General features: G+C 36.9%; 1 long non-coding RNA gene across 1 annotated transcript; it reads left to right on the forward strand.

Moving 5' to 3' along the window:
* The first annotated feature begins 20,231 nt into the window (after positions 1–20,231).
* On the forward strand, positions 20,232–22,269 carry LOC147578993 (uncharacterized). Its single transcript, XR_015253108.1, has 2 exons — positions 20,232–21,182; positions 22,082–22,269. It is a non-coding gene; the product is annotated as an uncharacterized LOC147578993 (long non-coding RNA).
* Positions 22,270–23,920: the final 1,651 nt, after the last annotated feature.

Genomic DNA, 23,920 nt, shown 5'->3' on the forward strand with positions numbered 1-23,920 from the left:
ATCTAAACAATCTTCAAAAAATGACAAAATCACAATGATAGTTGAGGAATTCAACAGTCCCCCTCACAGAATGAACAGAGAGATATACTATGTCCATGGAGTGAATGACTGAAAATGCCATTTATGTTCAAATCAATGTATGTGTTTAGTGCAATTCCCAGCAAGATTTTTGGTCAAGCAGACTCAAATGTAAAATATGAAACACTGATAACCTGCACCTCATCAAATTAAAATCTTTTGCTCTATAAAGACCCTGTTTAAATGATGAAAAGAAAAGAGATAGCCATGGAGAAAATATTTGCAAGCCTTGTATCTGACAAAGGTCTATTATCTATAACTTACAATGAACTTTTAAAACTCAACATTAAAAAAGGAAAGTGGGCAAAAGCTATGAATATCTGTATTAAAAAAAAGAGAAAATAAAAGTAAAAAGGCAATCGTCAAAAAGTTGAAAATATCAAATCAAACAGGATATTCTTTAAAACATCAATAGGACTTTGAGTTCAAGTAAAAACTGCAAATACAAATACAATATAAACAGCAAAATGGATACTTAACAATATGTAAGACACCTTACTCTTTTTGAAAGAAAAAGGAATAGATGTGATACTTATATTTTCAGAAAATACCAACCAGCAATTCTGGGAATGTTTTGTGCAGTTTTGCAAAAACTCTGAATACATGACTACATACTTGGTCATAAAATTCTGTCCACTCTTGCCATCACATTTTTAGAGGATTATGAAACATTTCAGAGAGTTTAAAAGAATTTCAGGATATGATTAAAGAGTTAGAAAAAAAAAACCCTCTAAGTTAAAGCTGTGGAGGAATCAGCATAGTTTGAGGGAAAGACCCAAAGAGGCTTGAGTTATGCAAAATGGTATTCACCAAAAATAGTGGCTGACTATTGTTTACACAGAAGATTAAACAAAATGACATCGATTTACCTCTCTACCTGAATGTTAGAGCTCCAAATGACCCTGCTCACGTGAGTACATGATAAGAGTTCAAATTTATGTAATCCTTACATTATTAAACACACATTGTTGCGCCTATAAAAAAAAAAAAAAGAGACACTGAGGGGTTTGTATTTTGTGTAAGGTTGCTCAGGAAGTGGTAGCATTCTAGTTCTGGTCAAGAATGGCAAATTTCAACATTCAGGTTCCCAACCAATGCGCCAGAGAGGTCAGCAAACTACAGCCCAAGGGCAAATCCAGCCTCAGCCTGTTTTTGTATGGCCCGTGAGCTAAGAATGATTTTAATATATTTAACCATTTGAAGTTTTAAAAATGCCCCCAAAGAGTGTAGTTCGTGGCATGTGAACATTGTATGAAATGCAAATAATTAATTGAAACAGAGACTGTATAGACCACAGAACATAAAATACTTTTTATAGGAAAAGTTTATTGGCTCCCACACTAGCGTATCCATGCAGTATGAATCTGCACACAGTATATTTCTACATCGTAACGTTGTATTCCAGGAAGTGGAGGAATTTTTTCTGATAGATTGTAATTCAGGTTATGTGCTCCTGTGTGAAGCACAGATGAATTCAGAGATTTCTTGAAGATAGGAAAGCAAACTAAACAGCTTTTCAAAGAATTTCTAAGACAATTGTTCTTTGCACTTGTAAGCACTGGAAAGTATATAAGGAAATTGAAATGGGAACCTGATGCTTCCCAGGCCACCGCACAGTGGAAAACAGTCAGCGATGCATATTCTTTTAAGCTGGTAGAACATGTAGTCTTGATGAGTGTGTGCCCAAATCCTGCAGTTCACCTTCGTGTTTCGTAATGTGAAGCTCTAAATTCACTTTTTACAAAATTGAAGAAAAATGTAGATCTCAAGGTGATGTTTCTGCAAAAAATTCAAATAAATAAATACATTACCAGTAATGCTAACAGTTTCCTGTTTTCTTAAAACAAAGTAATTGGAAGGTTTCTACAAAAGAATTGAGTAGGAAGGAAATAAGAGTTCTTATACTTAAGACCCTCTTTCGTAACCCATAATAATATCCTCAGTTAAGTAGCCATAACAGCAAGAGAGAATTCCTGAAAGCTGTTCAACATCCCTTCAAGCAATAAAGCAGAGGGTTTGGGGACAGGTGGATGGTAGGGTAATTCCTCCTTATTTCCCTGGCTCTTTTCTTCATTTCTTCTCATCAGCATATGCCCCTCTTCCTAGAGAGATCTTACTGTTTAGTTTATATGTAGGTAAGATCTTTTACAATCAGACATTGTGGAGATTCCTATTTTTATTAACCAAATAAGACTTTGAGAACAATTGCATCAGAAGAAGCATTTAATCTTTGAAAAACTCTTGGGATCTAGCAAACATAATGTAACGCTTATTCAAACAAATAATGCCTCTTATCTTCATTGACATTTTTTTCCATTCATAAAATAAACAATCTCTAAACAATCTCCTTTGCGTGACTACTCTCAAATGACCAAATAACTCTGGAGGCTCATAAAGTTGACCATGATAATAGACCTTTTAAAAGAGAATTCGTCCTACTCCATTAATCATCATTATATTTCAATGGCACTTTTGGCTTCAGAAGTTTGGGAGGCAGAAAAGGGACAATTTTAGTTAGGAATATTGGCCATTTCACTCCGGCCACAAAACTGATTTCATGTCTTTGGGCATTCTATAAATCCAGACCTTGGACTAATATTACTTCTAATGTGAGAAGTAAAGAAAGGAAAATGAATTCTAATTGAATGGAGAATGGGAGAAGCGATTGCATGATTCATTCGTTACTTCAATAATTGAAGTTAAGAAAGAACCAAAAAGTTCTGTTTTTCTATGACTAAAAGTGGATAACTTGAGAGGTTCAGGAAAAGTTCATGTTGCCCTTGAACAAATATGTTTTCCACATTTCATGGCCAGAATGTGGAGAAACAGAAGGGCCAGAAATTAGTGAAAAATTCTGATCTCACTTTGTGTTGCTGGACTTCCCTAGAGTAGGAAGTACCAAAAATCATCCTGGAGAGACTAATGCTTTTTCCCATTGTTTTTGCCAAAAGTGAAAACTATTTTGCCTAGCTCTATGCCTAAGCTAACAAGAGACTAAAATTTTAGATTCCTTTAAGCTCCCAACTGCTGATCTATTTTCATATACCCAATTAAAGGCTCAAATGTTAGAAAAAGTAATAAGTGGAAATGACAGGCTATGAGAGATTTTATTCATATAAAAATTAATATGGCTTCCTTCCCCCCAAGGGAAATGATGACAGAAAAGTATATTTTTATTTAGATTTGAAAATATATCTCTTTCTTTGGTCATTAAGCAGTATCTAATTTGTCCTGAGGTAAATTGCGGTAATTTCAAACCTCTTTGCCTTACTATAACATAAAACTGTGAAAACTAGACAGTCCATAAAAAAAAGTAAGCTAGATGTTTACACATTTTAAAATTGCCTAATTTCTGTACACATGTATATGCATATTCATTTATTCATTCATAGCAGGTCCTGAATTTCCCAGATATTTGAAATTAAATATCTATAGGAAATTTTCATCCATGAATTTCACACTGTACCTAGGTGGTTACTCCATTATAGTAGGCATTTAAAAAAATTTCAAGATATAGAAAATGGTTCCACTGCTATTATTTAGTGTGTGTGGGGGGGCACCTGGGTGGTTTAGTTGGTTAAGTGTGTGACTCTTGATTTGAGCTCAGGTCATGATCTCACAGTTCATGCATTTGAATCCATGGTTCATGGGTTTGAGCTGTCAGCTCAGAGCCTGCTTGGGATTCTGTCTCTCTGTCTATCTCTGCCCCTCCCCCACTCACTTTCCCTCTCTTTCTTTCTCTCAAAAATAAATAAATGTTAACAAAAAATTAAACTAATAAAGTATGTGTGTATATACGTATATAATTTCTAACTTAAAAATATGCATTCATTGGTCTTTTACATAGTTATGACAAGACTGGAAAATGAGATGTTATGATAGGCTACCCTGGAAGAATTTAACCAACAGGCCAAGTTTATAATTACTAATAGAGTTAAAACCTATCCTCTGAAATGAGGCAAAATTCTCTCCCCTTTGGCTCTTTCTTCCTTGCTCCTTTCATCCCCACAAACTTATTTTTCAATAGCTTAAGTTTTCTAAAAAATAAAGAAGACAAAAAGGAAAATTTGAGGCAGAATATACTACACAGACATTTCTAGGGTAAAGGAATACCAAGTGTCTGCCTTCTTTCTTCAGATGAACAGACTACAGAACACAAACAACATATAAATTGCTACGACTCTACCATGATCCTCATTAGTAAGTCAGACCTGAGCAGAGAGTCTTTCCAAAGACCATACCTCTCCCTTGATCTACCAAACAAAGAGACAAACAAACAAAAAGAAACAAACAAAAAGGCAACACAAAACGAAACAAAAAAACATGTAGTTAATCTAAAATGGCTGAATGTTGGGGCCTTTTGACTCTTCTTTTGCACGGGGACAAAGAAAGGGAGAAATGGATAGAGAAAGGGCTTTTGAGGTGCAAAATAAAAAAGGAAATGTACTAGTGGCATCTCTGACCTAATTCCTTTGATGTGGAAGACATTGGCAGTGGAGAGGCAAATTGGTCTGGTTTCTCCCACATGTCTATGACCAAAGTAGCTTTGCAACCTCATTTTCAAGCTTAAACCTCTACTTAGCGTAGTTTACCGAATGCAGTTTTGGATAAACCAACCCCCGATAATGTGTACTTATCCCAGAGCCAATGGCAGCCTCATATTCCAAAAAGCAACATAGAAAAAATGGATTAAATCTGTAGTCAGGGGTACTTACTAACATGCCAAGAGTTTCACCAGCCTCTACTAGTGAAAATGTCTTTTTAAAAAATATTTATGTATTTTGAGAGAGACAGAGTGTGTGCACGAGCAGAGGAGGGGCAGATAGTGAGGGAGAGAGAGAACCCTAAGTAGGCTCTGTATTGTCAGCACAGAGCCCATCGCAGGGCTAGACCTCAAGCCCATGAGATCATGACCTGAGTGGAAATCGAGTCATACACTTAGCCAACTGAGCCACGCAGCCACCCCAAAAATGTCTATGTTTGATACAAAATTTTAATATCTCCTGTCCTGAAGATACATATATACCAACCCTAAACACCTATTTGACCAGAATGACAGCAAAATAAAATAGTGTTCCTTGAGATGAATGTTATAATTAAAACTCTGTATACCTCTAGTGCTATTTGTTTTCAAATGTAAATTGTCTCCCTTTTGACTATTTCTTCAAATATTCGTTTACAATTATATTAGTCTAATTAAGAAAAAATGGTGTAAGTTGTGTGAGGATGATATTTTTGCATATTTATAATTATTTGTTTGAGTGTATATTTCCCTTGTAAAATATAATCTCATCCATTCATGTTTACACAAGAAATTTGACAAAACCTTAGCTAGTTCGATAACTGATAATGGGAGACAAATCCCGTAACAATGTATGGCATCATCAGTGCTCCGTACTTAATTTACATCTACCAAAAATATGGATCTATATTATTAGTGCTATGTTATTTTAATAGAGTTAGATTGGATGTGATCTCTATCCTCAAGCATTTAATATCGCAATAAGTAAACTAGACCAATGAGAGCTAATAGGTCAGGTGTGTGTGTGTGTGTGTGTGTGTGTGTGTGTGTGTGTTTGCGTGCATGCAGCTTGGATTATATGATTAATTGAATAATACATTTAGTGTAACTGGCTAACTCATTCTAGTTAAATGAATTTAGATGAAATGTTTTGATAAGTAGTTCTGTTTGTTCAGACAGAAATTAGGGACCACCTACTTAACAGGATAAAATTTCACTAAGGCTTAAAGGACATGAAAGGAATGATTTGAGGTCCAAGACAAAGGATATTAACAGTTACTTGAAGAGTTTGTCAGGGTGAAGGGCAGTCAGTTTGGAACAACAAAACAAAGCAAAAGAAACAGGAAGAAGGTGGTCAACGCTGAACGTTAGAAATCTAAAGATAAATAGACTGGTTATATTGACTGGTAAAGTCAAGGGTGATAATAATTCAAAAGAGATGTGGAAAGCACTTGGGATTGCTAAATTTCTCAAATGAAATGGTTATGACATTATCATAAGACATTTAGGAAATATGAAAGCTAAGAGACACGGAGATAAGTTTTCAGATGAAGAAAGGGGCCACCGAGTTCGAGGTGCCAGTGTTTCCAGAGCAAGTCACTTGAAGAGGGACTTCCAGAACACAGACTTTCCACCTCTCAGTTACCTCTGAACATTTTTGACAATTGAGAAAAGTAAGGCAGAACTTTCCGGAACGTGGAACAGAACTTCCTGCTATGAAAGTATGAACCATTAAATATAAAACTTTACTTTTTAGCTACAATAACAGGTAAATTTCCCAAAAGAGAATTGTTACTTAACTCTGACTAAATGGTTCTCTGGCCCATTTATATTTGCCTCAGGCCAACCAATTTCCTCTTTGACCAGATGGACACAGATTTGTAGACAGCAGTGGCCCATGTGGTATGGCCCAGAGCCTTTCCTGCCTCCTGTGTCACTGCTCATGTCCAGTGGAATTTGGACCAAGACACAAAAGTGCAATCTTTAACAGAAGTTTCATGCTTTTCTCCTCTCAGGCAAGAAATCAGGAAAGAATTATTGAATCATTTATCAGCAAGTTTTTATTGACTCCTTTGCGTATTCTGATGCTCATCGTACCCTCCATTACATTTCAGTCTCAGTTTAAGCCAACTTTTTGAATCCTGGACTCTTAACCATCCCGTCCTATATTTTTATTGCTTTAAGGAATAAACTGACCATTGAAGTTGGCCAATCTGATCATGTCTCTGACCAACTTAAAATCCCACTGGGTATAACCTATCAGATTCCCTAGTATATCATACAAAGCTTCGCTGACCTGGACCCCACATTTTCCTATAATCCGGTCTCCAGTCACACTCTCATGCATCTTTGGTTTTTCCAACATATTTCCAACTTCCCCAAAGCACAAAGCCCCTAGTGCTTATTCTTAGTCTCAAAATTTATTATATCAATTATACTACTTACCTTATTGATATATAAATATACTACTTATCTTATTACCTACTGATACTTATATCAATTATACAATTATACAACTATGAGTTGGAGCTGTCTCTTACTTTTTGGTATCTCTTAGTTCTGAGAGCTAAATTCTGGCTTACGTACCTCTGTTACACCAATTATCACATTTTTTTCTGACAATCGTTTACCACAGTTTGAATTTTTGGAAGAGGATGGTGTGGTCCTGTGTCACTCCCGAATTCCCAGAGCTGAACACAATACCAAGTACACAGAAATAGTGTAACTGTTTGTTGAATGTATTGATGGGTAAATGAACACTAGTTTGATTCCATTACTATTGTTGAAGCATTCTTGTAACTATTCATCCACTCAGACTTTTCATCACTTTCTCTTCACCTAGTAGAATTCTATCAGCCCAGTGATTATCACAGTGCTTGGTGGATATGTTAAATGAATAAATTAAAAATTTGTCATGTCACATTGTACTTTCTTCATAGGCTGTGTCTTGACCCCCACCTAGAAGTAATTTCTTCTTATCCAGAGTCCTTCAAAAATTATTTTTGGGGAAACGTGTTTGCCAACGTGGTGTATATCCTCTATGTTCGTCAGAAATTGTTTGAATATTTTTTCGTTATTTAAAAATAAATATTATAACTTGTTTCCCCAATTAGTCCTGAAGATTTTGAGTTCTTGATGACTATAACCAATGTTATCTTCTTTCCTTTGATTTGCCCACACGTTGTCAGCGTTTAACTGAGATTTGAAACGCAAGACACAGAAGAAAAAGACGTGGCATTGGTCTCAGGTTGATGGTAATGGTGAGGGTTTGAGTTGTGAATCAAACATGCTTTCATTATGCCTCAGAGCAGGAATTAGGGATAAGAGGAAGAAATAGCAGATGTTAGGGTGAAACCTGTACATAGTAAGTGCTAGGAAAGTGTGAAAAAGAACGGATTAGAGATGTGAGAGAGAATCAGGGGCATTTCTGACAAGGAAGTGAGTGTGAAACATTCTCTTCAATCAGGATTACTGAAAAAGAAATATGAAGAGAGAATTCCTTGAGGGTTAATAGCCCAAAGGTAAGAAGTATCATGAGAATTAAAGGGAAGGACCTGCAACAGTGGTGTAATCAGAGAAGCCCTATTACAAGTTAATAAATATGGGGTCAGATAGACAAGAATGAGTGTTCAATAGAAGGATTTTGTGAAGAAGTTCTAGGAGTTGGGAGAGTCCTTTATGTGTTTTAATAACTAATTCATCAGTTTCAATGGCTAATATATTGCCAGGATCTTGGAAGGGTCTGCCTTCTTTGTCAACATTGTTAAAAGCTTAACTTCAGAACTTGGGTGAGGCATGGACAGTATGACTCAGGAGGGCAAGGTGAAAAACCATGCAAGCAAATAAACCTGATACTTTTAATCATCACCTTTAGTTTTTGGTAAAGAAGTATGCAGAGTGATCAGTCTGAAGTCAACATCTGGACATTGGAAGATATAAAAGAAGATGAGATGTTTTCACCCCTCTTAGTTGCATTCTTATAGATCTGCTTCATTAAATGAAGGTACTCTAGGTATATTCTTATTAGTCCTGAAATCCTGTGGGATACACCAAAGATCTCACAAGCAATGTGTCCCCGAAGAAAACAGAAAAATATGTTCCATTGTTTCCTGATAAGAAGCCATGACGGAAAAGGCATTGCAATAAAACTAACAATGCATTTTTCATTTCATTAAACCTTAAAACATTCACGAGGACAGCTACTCCTATTTTAAGCATGTTCTGGTTTTCATGCAGTTAGTACAGTGAATGGAGATGTTAGCCACCAAAAGCCTTTCCCCTGCTTGTGTAAGGAAAGGCACATCTTTGCCAAATAGCTTTGGTTTGGGGGACAACCCTCTGAGTCCACATTTGCTTGAGTAGCAATTCATGTGAGATGGAAAATGGAAACTTAACAACCTCACTTAGTGACTATGTGCATGGATTGTAAGAACTCAGTAAAAGTTAAAAACCATCAGAGCCGGAAAGAATCTCGGCTGGCAGCGGTAGATGAATGTGTATATTTAGTAATATAAAGAGCCCATGAAGAATAGCCACTTGGAGTCTGTAAAAGGCAATCAAGTCTTTGGGATATGTAGGGCAGGGAGAAATCACGTGTCAACTATTCTGTGACAATGCATTGGAACACCCTGACTTTTTGATTGAAGTTCAAGAATAGCAGTCAGGAATTTTGTGCTGTGCCCCAGATGTGATGAAGTTGCTGGCTGAAAACAATGTATAAACAAACATTAAGGAAAAGAAGAAGAGAGAGAGAGGGAGAGAGAGAAAAAAATCTACTTGATTATCCTAAGTAGATATATTTGACCTCAAAAACAGGAGCTAACTGAAAACCAATAGCACAGTCGTTCCGCCAAACTTGGCTAAGCAAGGGAAAATGAACTGTCAAAGTTCCTGACATGTAAAAACGCTGGCCACAGATATACAAAGAACTTTCCTTTCAAGTGACCATTTTTTCATATAGTATCTCAATTGTCCATGCAATGGATATTATCTTCCCTAGCACTTTCCCTCTTACTGTTTGTAATTCAATTTATCACGTGCTTTATTTTTAAATAAAATAAATATACAGAAAGGTGCATGATTTTTTTTTGAATTCCCCTATCAAATGCTTATTTAAATTGTCCTTTCCTTCCCACAGGGTACATTCATCAACATGAATTTGATATGTGTTTTCTCTGTTCTTTTAAAAATATTCCTGCCCACCTGCATGTATGTTCATGAATGTTGTATTGTTAATAACATTATACCATATATTTTCTTTTTTTTAAATTTTTTAAAGTTTATTTATTTTGAGAGAGAGAGAGAGAGGCAGAGACAGGATACGAAGCAGGCTCCATGCTGTCAGCACAGAGCCCAACGTGGGGCTCGAACTCACACACCATGAGATCATGACCTGAGCCGAAATCAAGAGTGGAACGCTTATCTGACTGAGCCACCCAGGCGCCCTACCATATATTTTCTGCCACCTATTTTTTACTCAAATTATATATTTTTTTTTTCAACGTTTATTTATTTTTGGGACAGAGAGAGACAGAGCATGAACGGGGGAGGGGCAGAGAGAGAGGGAGACACAGAATCGGAAACAGGCTCCAGGCTCTGAGCCATCAGCCCAGAGCCTGACGCGGGGCTCGAATTCACGGACCGCGAGATCGTGACCTGGCTGAAGTCGGACGCTTAACCGACTGCGCCACCCAGGCGCCCCTCAAATTATATTTTAAGGTCTATTTTTTAAAAGCCTGGTATTTTAATAGCTGGACGACATTATACCATACAAATATAACATATATTATTTATCCATTCCATTTTCCTCTGAGGAAATTTGGTTTATTTCCATTTTTTTCTACCTTACAATTAGGACTGAGACAGCCTAGCATTCATTCTATGCAAATAAGACACATACTATTTTCTAAGTTCTTCACTGTATAATCTAATTTAATCTTCACAAACAGTCCAGGAAAACTGTTGTTTGATTACCATCTTAGAAATTAATACATCATAACAGTTAGGAAACATCAACTTTACATAGCTAATAAGAAGGGAGCTAGGATCACATTTTCATCTAATGTTACTGAAATCATCTTGTCTATTTATTTGTTTACCTACTTATTCTCTGTCATAGTCACCAGAATACAGGTCTCAGGGGGACAGAGCCTAGATTTTTACCAGTAAGTACTTGATAAATGAATGAGTGAGCCAACGAATGAATGAGTGAGTGACTACAACAGTTCTCCTCAATGTTACGGAGCTCAAAGAGCGAAAGAACCGTTATCTGGTCTGGGGTTCTTGAATACATTCATTTTAATTTGAGGCAATTCCGTGTTCAAAAAAGCCCAGGCATGCTGCTCTGGGTTTGGCTCCTCATCAAATGTCTGTGTTTGCTCAAACCGGGAACTCAGGGATGTGTACTGGGTGAACAAGCTTTGGATCATTTCAGATGTCATACAGAGGGCTGGCAGTTTGTGGTTCTGAAGAAGTCTGGAAAGTCCAAGTCAGTAAAGTTCTGTGGCTTACTATAATATTTTTTTCCTCATTTTGTAAACTCTGGAAAAAATAAATCTTCCAAGTTACAGCCACAAGTTTTGTGACACGCCATGCGCTTAAAAATGAGTAATTAAAATAATACGGATTGCAGTGTTTGAAATCACAAGAACAGTCCTGATTCTGGGAAAAAGACAGATTAGCAATCCACTGTTTTCAGAGTTGCTGGCGAAAATTTTCCATTCCTTTATTCTGTGCCATAAACATCAGATAAGATATGAGGAAAATTCTGTGACTATTATCAGCACTCAGCGCTGCATTTTGGGTTTTTTTCGAGTCATATATTTTATTCTACAGTATTACTATCCTGAAGCTCATTAATAACCCTAACTGGAAGAGAATGATCAGTTCTGTTTACTGAACTTTCCAGTTAGTGAAAACGTACAAAATAAGCCTTTCTTTTATTTTTATCCTTGTTCTAGCAACTTTCGAAATGTGGTAACATACCTTGTAGACTGAGTGCATTTAGTATAATAGTCCAGTCTTCCTTTAGAGATGTAGTATCTTTATGTATCTTAGAACATCTAACTTGCAATAAGTTCTTGTAAGTTTTTCTAAGAGGTTGTTTGGAATCTGTAGAAATCACAAGACATAGCCTAGAATTTAGTTTTTCAATCACTACATCTTCTCTATTACTTTGTGCTCTTTCTATTCTTGTCCAGATAATTGGACAAGATGTTACTGTTGGGCTCCATCTAATTGAGTTCTGTTGGGTGAAGTTTTACCAGGTTGGGTATAAGATGAACCAATATGATACATGTGATGTCACAAATGTTCACATTTTGGACTTCATAAAAATGGTACTTTACTAACAGTACTGAAATCCAGTCAGTATAAAACAAACAAACAAACAAACAAACAAACAAAAACTAACAACTTTCTACCACAGCAGAAATGGTAGTTCTATAGTATGCTTTTTTTTTCTAGAGTAGCTTCTAGCTTCCGCTTGTTAGAATGATTATGGGTGGGTATTTTAACCTGGCAAATATTTTGTGGTCTGTACTTACTGTCCTCAAAAATTATGCAATACTTGGTTAGTATAAATTATATATGTTATAGGTTATATGTATGTAATATATTATAAATTATAATAACAAACTAGAGGACAAATGAACTCTACTTGTTTTCAAAATTTTGTATAGAAATTTTCAAAGACAAAAGTTAAGAATAGCACAATGCCCTCCTTTGAAGCTATGACCCAGAACCAGCTCACAGCCAATGTTGTATCATCTGTATCTGCCCCAATATAAGCTTTCCTAGTATAAGCATTACGTGTGGTGAGGTAGAAACATCACTGAGTGGATGGCAGAAAATCTGGGTCTAAGTCTAAGTACAACCCTGGGGGAACTTCTGAGTTTCTCTGTAACTCACAACTTGGGGCATATATAACCAAATTTCTTTTAATTTCCTACCAATCTCATTTTACTCACTAGGCTGTAGTAGCATATGTTAGGTTAGTGTAGTTCACTGAATGCACCCTGTATCTTCCATGACCTTTCTCTTTCTAAATAGACACTTGGGTGTAATCTACTTTCACCACAAAGGCAAAATTATAACCAACTTAAAAAGAAAAATAGCACTAGGAATAGACTAGTTCTAACCATAGGTATTCAACCATTATCATGATGTCAACTCTAAAAAACACTGGTGTACAAAAAAAAAAAAAAAAAAAAAAAGATAGACAAGATTTATCACAATAGTCTAAAGTAGAGCTCCTGTGAATTAGTTCTTTATTGCTGTAGAACAAATTATTCAAAACATAGTGGCTTCACCTTACAAATATTTACATATTTCATGTATCTAGTCCCTGACACTAACCAGGTGTTCAATTATTTTAAAAAATCTTGAATAAATAAAAGATTAAATGTATGTATACATATGTGTGTGTACAAATATGAATAAAATATCATGGAACTGGATAATATTTTTATATTATATGGTTATTATGTATACAATTACTGTTAAATGCATTTTCTTCTCCAAATCTCCAAATATATAATAGGACAATTGGGGATGGTGATATTGATGAGTTTTAACTTTTTACAAGTCAAACCTATCTGAAAAAAAAACCATGCATTTTGGTTATTTATTGTCACATAGCAATCTATCCCAATACTTAGTGACTTAAAATATCAATTGTTATATTAACTTGATCACAATTCTACAATTTGGGCCAGGGCCAGTGAGGCTTGTCTCTGCTCAAGGTGAGACCAGCTAGGGTGGCTCATTTGGGTGACACCAATTAAATATCCATTTCCAAGATGGCCTCACTCACATGGACTCTGTGTAGCTAGGTTGTCTCTCTCACAGCATGATGGATTCATGGTAGTCAGAGCCTTACATTGCAGGGAGCTTTCCCCAGAGTGCAGTGGCAGAATCTCCCAACCTTCTTAAAACCATCAGACCAATATTTGCATACCATGACTTCCTTTGCATTTTATTGGTTAACACAAGTCACAGAAAAAGCCAATTTTAGGAGAAGGACTACACAAGAATGTAGAATGTATGGGGAGTGAAGAATGTATGGGGAATGAAGAATGTATGGGGAGGCATTGTTTATTGGAGAAAGAGGCCACATCTAGTAAATTCCATAACAGCAGAGAATTTGTCTACATTGTTCACCAGGGTATTTCCTTTCTCTAGAACAGTGCCCGGTTTATTCTAGGGGCTAAGACCATGTGTTGAAATGACTGAGTAAAGGAATGGATAAATAATATAAGGAATAAGAAAATTTTTGATTGATTAAAGAGGGGAAGTATTAAATAGGGGCCTGTCATAGAACAATGAATATATTTTAATTTTGAAGAGCAGATGTTGGATGAATTCAGGTGAGAGATTTCTGAGAGATGAGGATATCATAGGGAACATAGAGGGCTGTCAGAGAGCCTGAAGGAAGGAAAATACATGGCCCAGTCTAAAGATAATCAAGTTATGTAAGCAGCTTAAAGTTACAACACTTGAGATTCAGCCATTATTCTTTCTCCTCAGATGGTAAACAGATATAAATTAAGGAAGAATTCTGAAAAAGAAAGACAAAACAAAATAAAATTAACATCTTCATGGAATTAAACTCTGCAAAACAAAACAGTGCCAAAAAATCACTGCATTAAATTTTGCTATCAACTTAATTTTTTAAAGTGCCAAATAATCACCACTATAGATTGGATGTTTTTGTCCCCTCATCCCCTAAAAATGCATATTTTGACATCCTAACTCCCACAGTGATGTACTTGAAAGTAGGTCCTTTGGGGGGTAATTAGTTCATGAGGGTGGAGCCCTCATGAATAGGATTAGAGCCCTCATAAAAAAAGCCCCAGAGAGATCCTTCATCCCTTCTTTCGTGTGAGGTAACAGTGGGAAGGTGGCCATCAATGAGGAAGGTGGCTCTCACAGACACCAAACACACGGATGTCATGATCTTGGACTTCCCAGCCTCCAAAACTATGAGACATAAATGTTGTTTATAAGACACCCAGTTTATGGTATTTTTGTTATAGCAACCTGAACAGACTGGGACGGTCACCATCCATCAGAACAGGGGACTATTTTTCAAGTAAGAGGATATTACTGGTAACAGATATCAATTAATGACATTTAGAGAGAAAGACTTCAACTGGGGGGAAAACAATAGCAAGGAGAACTTATCTTTCATATAGAGATTATTTATTGGCTAGCATTTTTAAAAAAGAGTTTAGGGGCGCCTGGGTGGCGCAGTCAGTTAAGCGTCCGACTTCAGCCAGGTCACGATCTCGCGGTCCGTGAGTTCGAGCCCCGCGTCAGGCTCTGGGCTGATGGCTCGGAGCCTGGAGCCTGTTTCCGATTCTGTGTCTCCCTCTCTCTCTGCCCCTCCCCCGTTCATGCTCTGTCTCTCTCTGTCCCAAAAATAAATAAACGTTGAAAAAAAAAAAATTAAAAAAAAAAAAAGAGTTTAAATGTAGGATCATGATATTTAGAAATTTCTGTTCTTCGTGTAAAGATATGTGCCATTCTATGGTCAAAGATAAAATTCTCACATGGAGAAGTGTTCTGCTGGAAAAACTCAAGTTTCAATCATGACGGGTCACACAATAACACAATGAAGCATATATTTGAGTTTCTGCTCAAAAGTTTTTAATGCACTTGGACCTGGGGCAAATGTTCAGAAACCCCAAACTGGCTATGAACTAGTCACTGTTATGCCTATTATAACATTGTTTAGTTTCATTTAACAGTTGGGTTTCATTAAAATGCAGAAAAAAATCACAGTACTAAATATCCTCTAAATACATTTTGTTTGGCAGGAACGTTTTCTAACATAGAAAAGGCTTAGATAAATAATAGTGTGCTGGAAAATAAAGACAGACACTCTATTAGCCCTTCTGGGTTATTTTTCTTGAGTAAATGTTTAATACAGCTTAAGGTCATTCAATCATTTATTTGGTCAGGAAGTATTAGGACTATGCCTTGGAATAAATCAGTGAACAAAGTCATAATCACTCCCCTCATGGCGTTTACATTCTGATGAGGTGATAAAAATGAATAATAATGATAAAATACATTAAGTGGCATGTAAGAAGGTAATAAATGCTATGGAAATAATAAAGGTAGAGCATGGGAAAGGAGATTTAGTGTCAGTGGAAGGAAGGAATGGGATACAGTATTAAATAGGGCGGCTGTGTTAGTCCTGACGGAGATGTAACTGAACAGAATTGTACAATCCAAGCGAAGAGTTTTTCAGGCAAAGAGAAATAACTAGTGCAAAGGCTTTTAAGGCAAGAGAGTGCCTGGTTTATTTCAGCCACAACAAGGAAGTAACGGTGGTGGGTGGGGAGTGAGTAAGGGAGAAAATATCACAAGATAAGTCAGAGAAGTTATTGGTGGTTGGGTGTGGAGGGAGGCTTTGTTTCTGAAAGTCACATAAGCCTTTTTAAAGTTGAGCATATATATATATATATATATATATATATATATATATATATGTAAAATGGAAAGGCTGGGCATCATTGCAGAGTTTTGAGGGCAGAAGTTCTGTGGTGTGAATTTGATTTTCATGCCTCATTCAGAAGGAGAGCATAGCCTAGAAGGAGTTAACCCTGCTCTCCCCCACCCTACATGGCTAAGGTCCTCCCCTCACTGCTTCTAATTTTTTCATCAATCACCTCATGATGCAGCTGCTCACATGATTTGAACAAGTTCTTTGAAACACATGGTCTTAATTTCATCCCTTTTTTCTAATGCCATGTGAATTAGTCTCTAGCAAAGAACTTTTGGGCAACTTAATCTAGAAATAATAATAATCTAGAAAGAAATCATGCGATTTTTCTTTTTTTACCTCAATGTCTATGTTTTTGGTTTTTCCATTGCCGGACTTCAAACATTGGAAATATCAACTCGTTGGATTAATCAATTAAATCAATATTTATTGTTGTCTACTATGTGTCAGGCTCTGTTCTATGACTTGGGGATTTAGCAATACACAAAATAAACCAGGATCCGGTGCTTATGAAGCTTGTATTAAAATTCAAACAGCCCATACAACCTATAATGTACATATCAAAGGCTAGCTCCCATACACATAATTTGGATTTTACTTCAAAGAGGTAAACATGGGGGGTAAAAACTTGGGCGTACCACCCCCTTTCATAGATACTGTAGCATCGAAGGTCACAATGTTTTTGTATCCAGTTTTGCATCTTTGAAAATCATGGATGTAATTCCTGCATTTACCACATTCATTCCTCCTTTCTCTTGGTAACAATATGCTAGCTTTATTCTAGTTTTCTCCTTCTCTGTACGGCCCATATGGAAGGGGAAAGATAACTGCACACTCAGCTGTAGGTTTGACCCCAATGACCGTAGGCAAATCCATGCTCTTAGCCTTCGAGGATGTATATATGATCTAATTCAGGTCAATGTGGTGGGAGGAGATGTTTTTGAGGACTTCTGGAAATGAAACTTTCTTATTCTCCCAAGAAGTTCCTCAGACCAATGTTATCCCTTCTGCTCACTGTGCCTGTGAAGATAGGAGCCACTGGCAGACCCTGGCAGCCATCTTGTAACCCCAAGAGAAAGCAGCCATGAGTAGAAACAGCACTAAGAAAAGTAACAAGGAGGCATGGAAAGGAACAGTCTTTCATGATGTCATCGAGAACATTCGATCAAATTTCACTTAAGGCCAGGACAAATTTCTGGTCTGCAGTTACTTGAGTTGAGGTTTCTGTTATTTCAACTAAAAAATTCCTAAGTGGGGCACCTGGGAGGCTCAGTTGGTTAAGCATCCAACTCTTGATGTAGACTCAGGTCATGGTCTCACGGTTCATGAGATAGAGCCCCATGCATTGGGCTCTGGGCTGACAGCACAGAGCCTCCTTGAAATTCCCTCTCTCCCTCTCTCTCTGCCCCTTCCCCACTCACGCTATCTCACACACTCTCTCTCAAAATTAAATAAATAAACTTAAAATAAAAATTTCCTAAGTGATGCAACTACCACACGCCCAGCTCTGTCAATAACAAAGAAGCAACACAGTCTGTAGCATCTAGAGATTTTCATGTTAGTGACAGAAACAGAAAAGTGACTAATTATATAGAGTGATGAGTTTTAGTATAGGCGAGAGAAAGTTCCATCCAGCAAGGAGAACACACTCAGCTTGCTCGTGAGGGACAGTGGAAGGTTGCCAAGAAATATTCCTTGGAGATGATCTCTGAAGTACCTTTTATAAATTAAGTGAGACAGAGGGAACAAGAACAGTCAGTTAAGAAACAAAACAAAACAAACAAAAACCCCAAAATAAAAAAACAAGCCCACTGCCATTAATGATAAGAGTCACTAAAATTTCTTGTTTGCCATCTCTCGGATACTAAAATATTTTGAGATATTGTCTTATTTAACTCCTGTAACAACTGTATGAAGTAAATACTTTTTTTTTAATAAAGGAGGAAATTGAGGCTAATAAAAGTTAAAGGAATTGCTCATTTCCAAATAACAAAGAAGTTGCAGGTCTGGAAACTCAACCAAGCACTTTGACTCTAAGATCCACGTCTCAATTCACTATATACTGCTGGTTTCTGGACTTTGGAGACTAAAACAAACATTTTTAAAAATGTCATTTATTTATTTTGGAGAGAGAGTGACAGAGCACAAGTGGGGCAGGGGCAGAGAGAGACAGAGACACAGAACTGGAAGCAGTCTCCAGGCTCTGAGCTGTCAGCATAGAGCCTGACCCGGGGCTTGAACTCACGAGCTGTGAGCTCATGACCTGAGCCAAAGTCAGACACTCAACTGACTGAGCCACCCGGGCACCCCCTAACACAAACATTCTTATGCCAAGTATTTCTTTGTAACTTGCATACGAGCAGGAGGGTGAATAATGAAAGTAGAGAGGAAATTGGGGGCTGTATATAAAAGGAGAGCATGCTCCAAAGTTTAGATTTGAGAACTGAAAGTTAATTTCGTATCCAATGGAATATGACACGTGGTATGCCTGCATCTCACTAAGACATGTGTGATCACCAGAAAGGGTCTGCCTCAAGTGTAGACCAAGTACTGAGACTCCATAATATCAATGGGACTTGCGATTATCTCAGAAGTGGGGACTCATCAATTGTATACATTGATACATCAATTGTATCTCAGAAGTGGGGACTCATCAATTGTATGGCGTGCAGTAATGTAAATATACATGAAATGTAATAAACATCATCATATGTAGCAAAAAAAAAAGTGTTCTTAAAGTATTTTATGCGAAAACAATGTTTGAAGTATATAGAATATCTTATGCATTTTAACAGATGATTAATTCCGTAAAACAACACTATTGGACATACCAAATGTTTTTTATCTTATATAAACAAGATTTCCTATGATATAAAGTATAAGCTAATTGATTTTTTTTTTTTGTTAAACTATTCATACTGAGTAGCTATTTTGAGTGACTTTATTTAGATATTTCTTAAAATAAAAATATTTGTTTACAGAAACTCAATCTTTACCGGTGGGAATACAAAATGATACAGCCACTTTCCGAGACGGTTTGGCAGTCTCTTACAAAGTTAAACATAGTCTTAACAATACAATCCAGCAATCATGCTCTTAGGCATTTACCCAAATGAGTTAAAATTTTATGGCCACCCAAAAACCTGCCCACGAATGCTTATAGCAGCTTTATTCATCATCGCTAAAAATTGGAGTCAACCAAATGTCTTTCAATACGATAACGGATAAATAAACAGTAGTATATTTACACAATGGGATATTGTACAATGATAAAATAAATAAGCTATCGAGCCACAAAAAGACGCAGAAGAATCTTAAACACACGTTGCTACGAGAAAATAGTCAATCTGAAAAGGCTATATTCTCTATGGTTCTAACCATAGGATATTCTGGGAAAGGTGAAACTATAGAGATAATAAAAAGGTCAGTGGTTTCCCAATGTTCAGGAGGAGGAAACAAGAATGCATAGGTGGAGCACAGGGCACTTTTAGGGTTGTTGAAACTATTCTGTGTGATACTGCAGTGATGGATACATAATGTAACACATTTATCAAAACTCTGCAACATGAAGGGTGCACCCTAATGCAAAATACGGGGTTAGCTAATGTGTCCACATTGGTTCATCAGTTGAAGCAAATGCACACACTAATGCAAGATGTTAATAACAGGGGAAACGGAGAAGGGAGTCCCTGTACTTCCCATACAAAATTCCCGTAAACCTAAAATTGCTCTAAAAAGTAACATTTACTAGGGGCTCTTGGGTGGCTCAGTTGGCTAAACATCCAACTTCGGCTCAGGTCATGATCTCATGGTTTGTAAGTTCAACCCCTGCTTCAGGTTCTGTGCTGACAGCTCAGAGCCTAGAGCCTGTTTTGGATTCTGTGTCTCCCATTCTCTGCACTCCCCCCCCCCCCACTCATTTTCTCTCTCTCTCTCTCTCTCTCTCTCTCGCTCTCTCTCTCTCTCTCGCTCTCTGTCTCTCTCTCTCAAAATAAATAAACATTAAAAAAATTTTAAAAATAAACAGTAACATTTACTGTTATTTATTTATTTGAAATGTTTATTTATTTATTGAGAAATAGAGAGAGAGAGAGAGAGAGCACAAGCAGGGGAGGGGCAGAGCCTGACATACAAACTGTGAGATCATGACCTGAGGCAAAACCAAGAGTGGGACGCTTAACCAACTGAGCCACCCAGGCACCCCACTAATATATATATTTTTAAATACTTATTTAGAAGCTATTTTTGGGCAACATAAGTCACAGATGATTGGATTCTAAAAATAATAAGTTCCAATACATTTCAGAATTCAGAGGCGCTTTGAGATTCTCTCATCTACGTATGTCTTCATTTTAGAACAAGGCCAGAATGTTTGACTGTCGTGATGCCCACAAAGCATGCAACTGAGGGAGTCTGAACTTGAACTCAGTTCACTTCACTCATGAGTTTATGACATTCTTCACTAGATCAATTGACTGACTCAGTAGTATGAAGGAGTCAATGACACAACCCACCCAGCATGAGGTCTTTTGAACAGGGTAAAAATGTAAATTCTACATTTCTCAAGTGGTTTTTGTTTTCCCAATAATGGTCCATATTTTGAAAACACACACACATAAACACATGCCTCCATGCATGGGTATACACATGCACACACACACACACACTCATATATGCAGATACCCTCTATCAGGAGCATTTGAAATGTTTCATATAAAGAAATAAAAATAAACTCTTAAAGCAGGGTAGATCTGCTTATTTTATAGACTCAGTGAATAATATTTCTTTCAGTTTTTGGATTGCATTTGGGAGGGGAGGGCAGTAGTTACTGAACAATTCCTAACTTGTAGAAATGCTTTTTTTTTTTTTTTTTTTTTTTAAATCTAGCATCTGTCAAATTTTTTTGTAATTTGGCAGATCCTGTATCTGGACATGACAAATTTCAGCTGGAAAAATATGTTGTGAAAAATCTTTCAGATGCCACATCACAACTGGGGCCTCTGTTAAAGCCAAAAGTGCAGCTGGACCATATTATTACATAGCTATTTTATTTGCATTCCTGACCCATAAGGAGTAAGTGGATTTCCATCTGGTATATTATATCATTCTTCTTCTACGATGAGAGTGAACAGTTTTTTTTTTTTTAAAGTTATACTAACAGCATAGCTGAATTAACTATATCGGTCAAATTATTTGAAACAGTATTATTCTTTATTAAGCTAACAAAGAACTATAAAACCAACTAGGTCTCAGTGAAAAATAATTAGTATGCAAATATGATCATAGTTTAAAAAAACTTGCAGTAAAAGTGAGACCGAAAAAATATTAAATATATTTCATTTAACATGCTTTTAAAAGAATGCATCTTTTTAAATGTTTATTTATTTATTTTGAAAGAGCGAGAGCAAGCACGAGAAAGGCGGAAAGAGAGAGGAAGAATCCCAAGCAGACTCCGTACTGTCAGTGCAGAGCCTGACACAGGGCTCGATCCCACCAATCGTGAGATCATGACCTTAGCTGAAATTAAGAGTTGGACGCTTAACTGACGGACCCACCCAAGTGCCCCAGGACACTTGATTTTAAAGAATGCCACATGACTGAGAGAGAGAACTGGTGTCAGGGCAATGGGGCTGGCTGGACAGATGCCACAGCAGTATCCTGGGCAGGACAGAGCAGGCACTTGGCAAGCAGACCCAGATTGTCACAATTCATGCAGGAGGAGGTATGGGACCTCCAGGGGAAGTCGTTAACTTTCATGCCATGCTGGCTATACTCTATATCCCATCTCTGTCCTGACCTGTGCCCCAGGGGACTGACCTCCCTGGACTTCATGACAGTGCTTCTTTGGTCTCTGGCTTCCACTGGGTCTGACAAACGAGTCATTTGCAAGGCAGGGGGGCAGAATTGATTCTCCTCACCCACTTCCTCATCACCTGTAATTGCGTCAGTGACTGTGTTTCTCTTTCTTGCAGCCTTATCCAGTGACTTCAGCCCCTCAAGGCTACAGATTTCCCTGCATTTTGGTAATACCAGTCGCTTCCCCCTTCTCTCAAGGGATGACCATTGTTTATAATAACTGTTGCCTCCTGGGTGATCAGCCATTCTGTCTAGTTTCTTTACAGCCTGACCACACACTTTCATTAAAATTTTTTCAATTCAATACTTTGTGCTGTTTCTGCTCAAACCCTAACTAATATAAAGTAATAATAATAGCTACTAAGTATTATGATACGCTAAATATTGTGTGAGGAAGTGAAAATGACCTATGAAAGCTCATAGTAATCATCTGAGTCTGACATGTATTATCTAAAGATAAATATTATTTGCAGATAAGTATTAGAGAAATTGAATGACTTCCCCAAGGTCACACATCTTAAGTGAGTGAATGATTCAAGCTCTGATTTTCTGACTCTGGAGCTTAGTTTCTTAATTATTACGCGATCCTATATTGCAAATCATCACACCTTAGAGCAAATAAAAAAAGTCTGCGCATGAAAAGGCTTAAAAAAATTACAGTTGAAAAAAATCCAACTAGCACTGGCTTTCCCAATCGTTTTTCCAAAGGGGTAAAGTTTCCACATGCTACTTGACTATTACAGCATAAGATGATACAGCAGGTATTCAAACTTCTTAAACCAACAGTGTATATTTTTACATGTGGCAATTCTGGTTTTAACATTAGCTACGTGGTAGTGCAACGCCTATATAAATCTGCCCAACAACAAAAGTGAATGCTACAACATCTGTCACTGTTTTTCCTCAAAAACACTAAGAGCTGTGCAGACCGATCTCATAGGAGCAGACTGATCTCATCCTGTATTTGATGTCCTGAGAAATATCTACTGATCTGTAAAACTTATCACCAGTTATGACAGAGAAAATCTGTCATTAGTTGGTTACTAAGTGTTAGTAGTTAGCTTTTACAGTAAAGTCTAATAGCATTGGAGAGTACATTGTCCACAATTTTTTTAATCAAATAAAATTTTGTCTTAACTCTGCTTACTTACTACTGGAGGAGATCTGATATTCAGACACTCTGTAAAAATTATGCCTACGTTTGTTGATGTCAGAAGCTATACGGATGAATTCCTGTTGGTGCAATGAAAGCAAAAATTATGCCTATAAATTGAATTGGTACTATTTATTTTAAGTTCAATGTGGTTCATCTTCTTTGGTTATGTTATTCTATATCAGAAAAAAAAAAGGAAATGTTAGGTCTGAGAGTTACAGGGACACAGTTGGATTCTATTGTTCTATATCATTCATTTAAAAACATGAATGCTGTGAAAAAAAAAATTTGGCCTTCCTCATGTACTTTATATTTTCTCTGAGAAGTAAAAACTAATTGAATGTGTGAATGAAGGACCTGTAAGTGAATGAACAAACCAACCATTCAGGTAAAAATTATTTTCCTTACACATTAAGAGTTGATTAATGTAAAGGCATCTGGGTGGCCCAGTAGGTTAAGCGGCAGACTTCGGCTCAGGTCATGATCTCGTGGTTCATGGGTTCGAGCCCTGTGTTGGGCTCTGTGCTGACAGCTTAGAGCCTGAAGCTTGCTTTGGACTCTGTGTCTCCCTCTGTCTCTGCCCCTTCCCCTCTCATATTCTCCCTGTCTCCCCTCCGGCCTCAAAAATAAATAAACATTAAAGAAGTTTTTAAAAAGAGTTGATTAATGTAACAATTACCTTTTGCAATATTTAAAATGTTCTAGTTTACTTAAAAATCTCTTGTTTACTTGATTCTCCTACTTATTGGGCACTGAGAGGGGTTTCACAGTTATTGAAAATCTATTATGCATGAGATATTGG

This window comes from Puma concolor, chromosome B4 (genome assembly GCF_028749965.1).
Source record: "Puma concolor isolate L17-30 chromosome B4, mPumCon1.1.hap2, whole genome shotgun sequence".
NCBI classification, from domain to species: domain Eukaryota; kingdom Metazoa; phylum Chordata; class Mammalia; order Carnivora; family Felidae; genus Puma; species Puma concolor.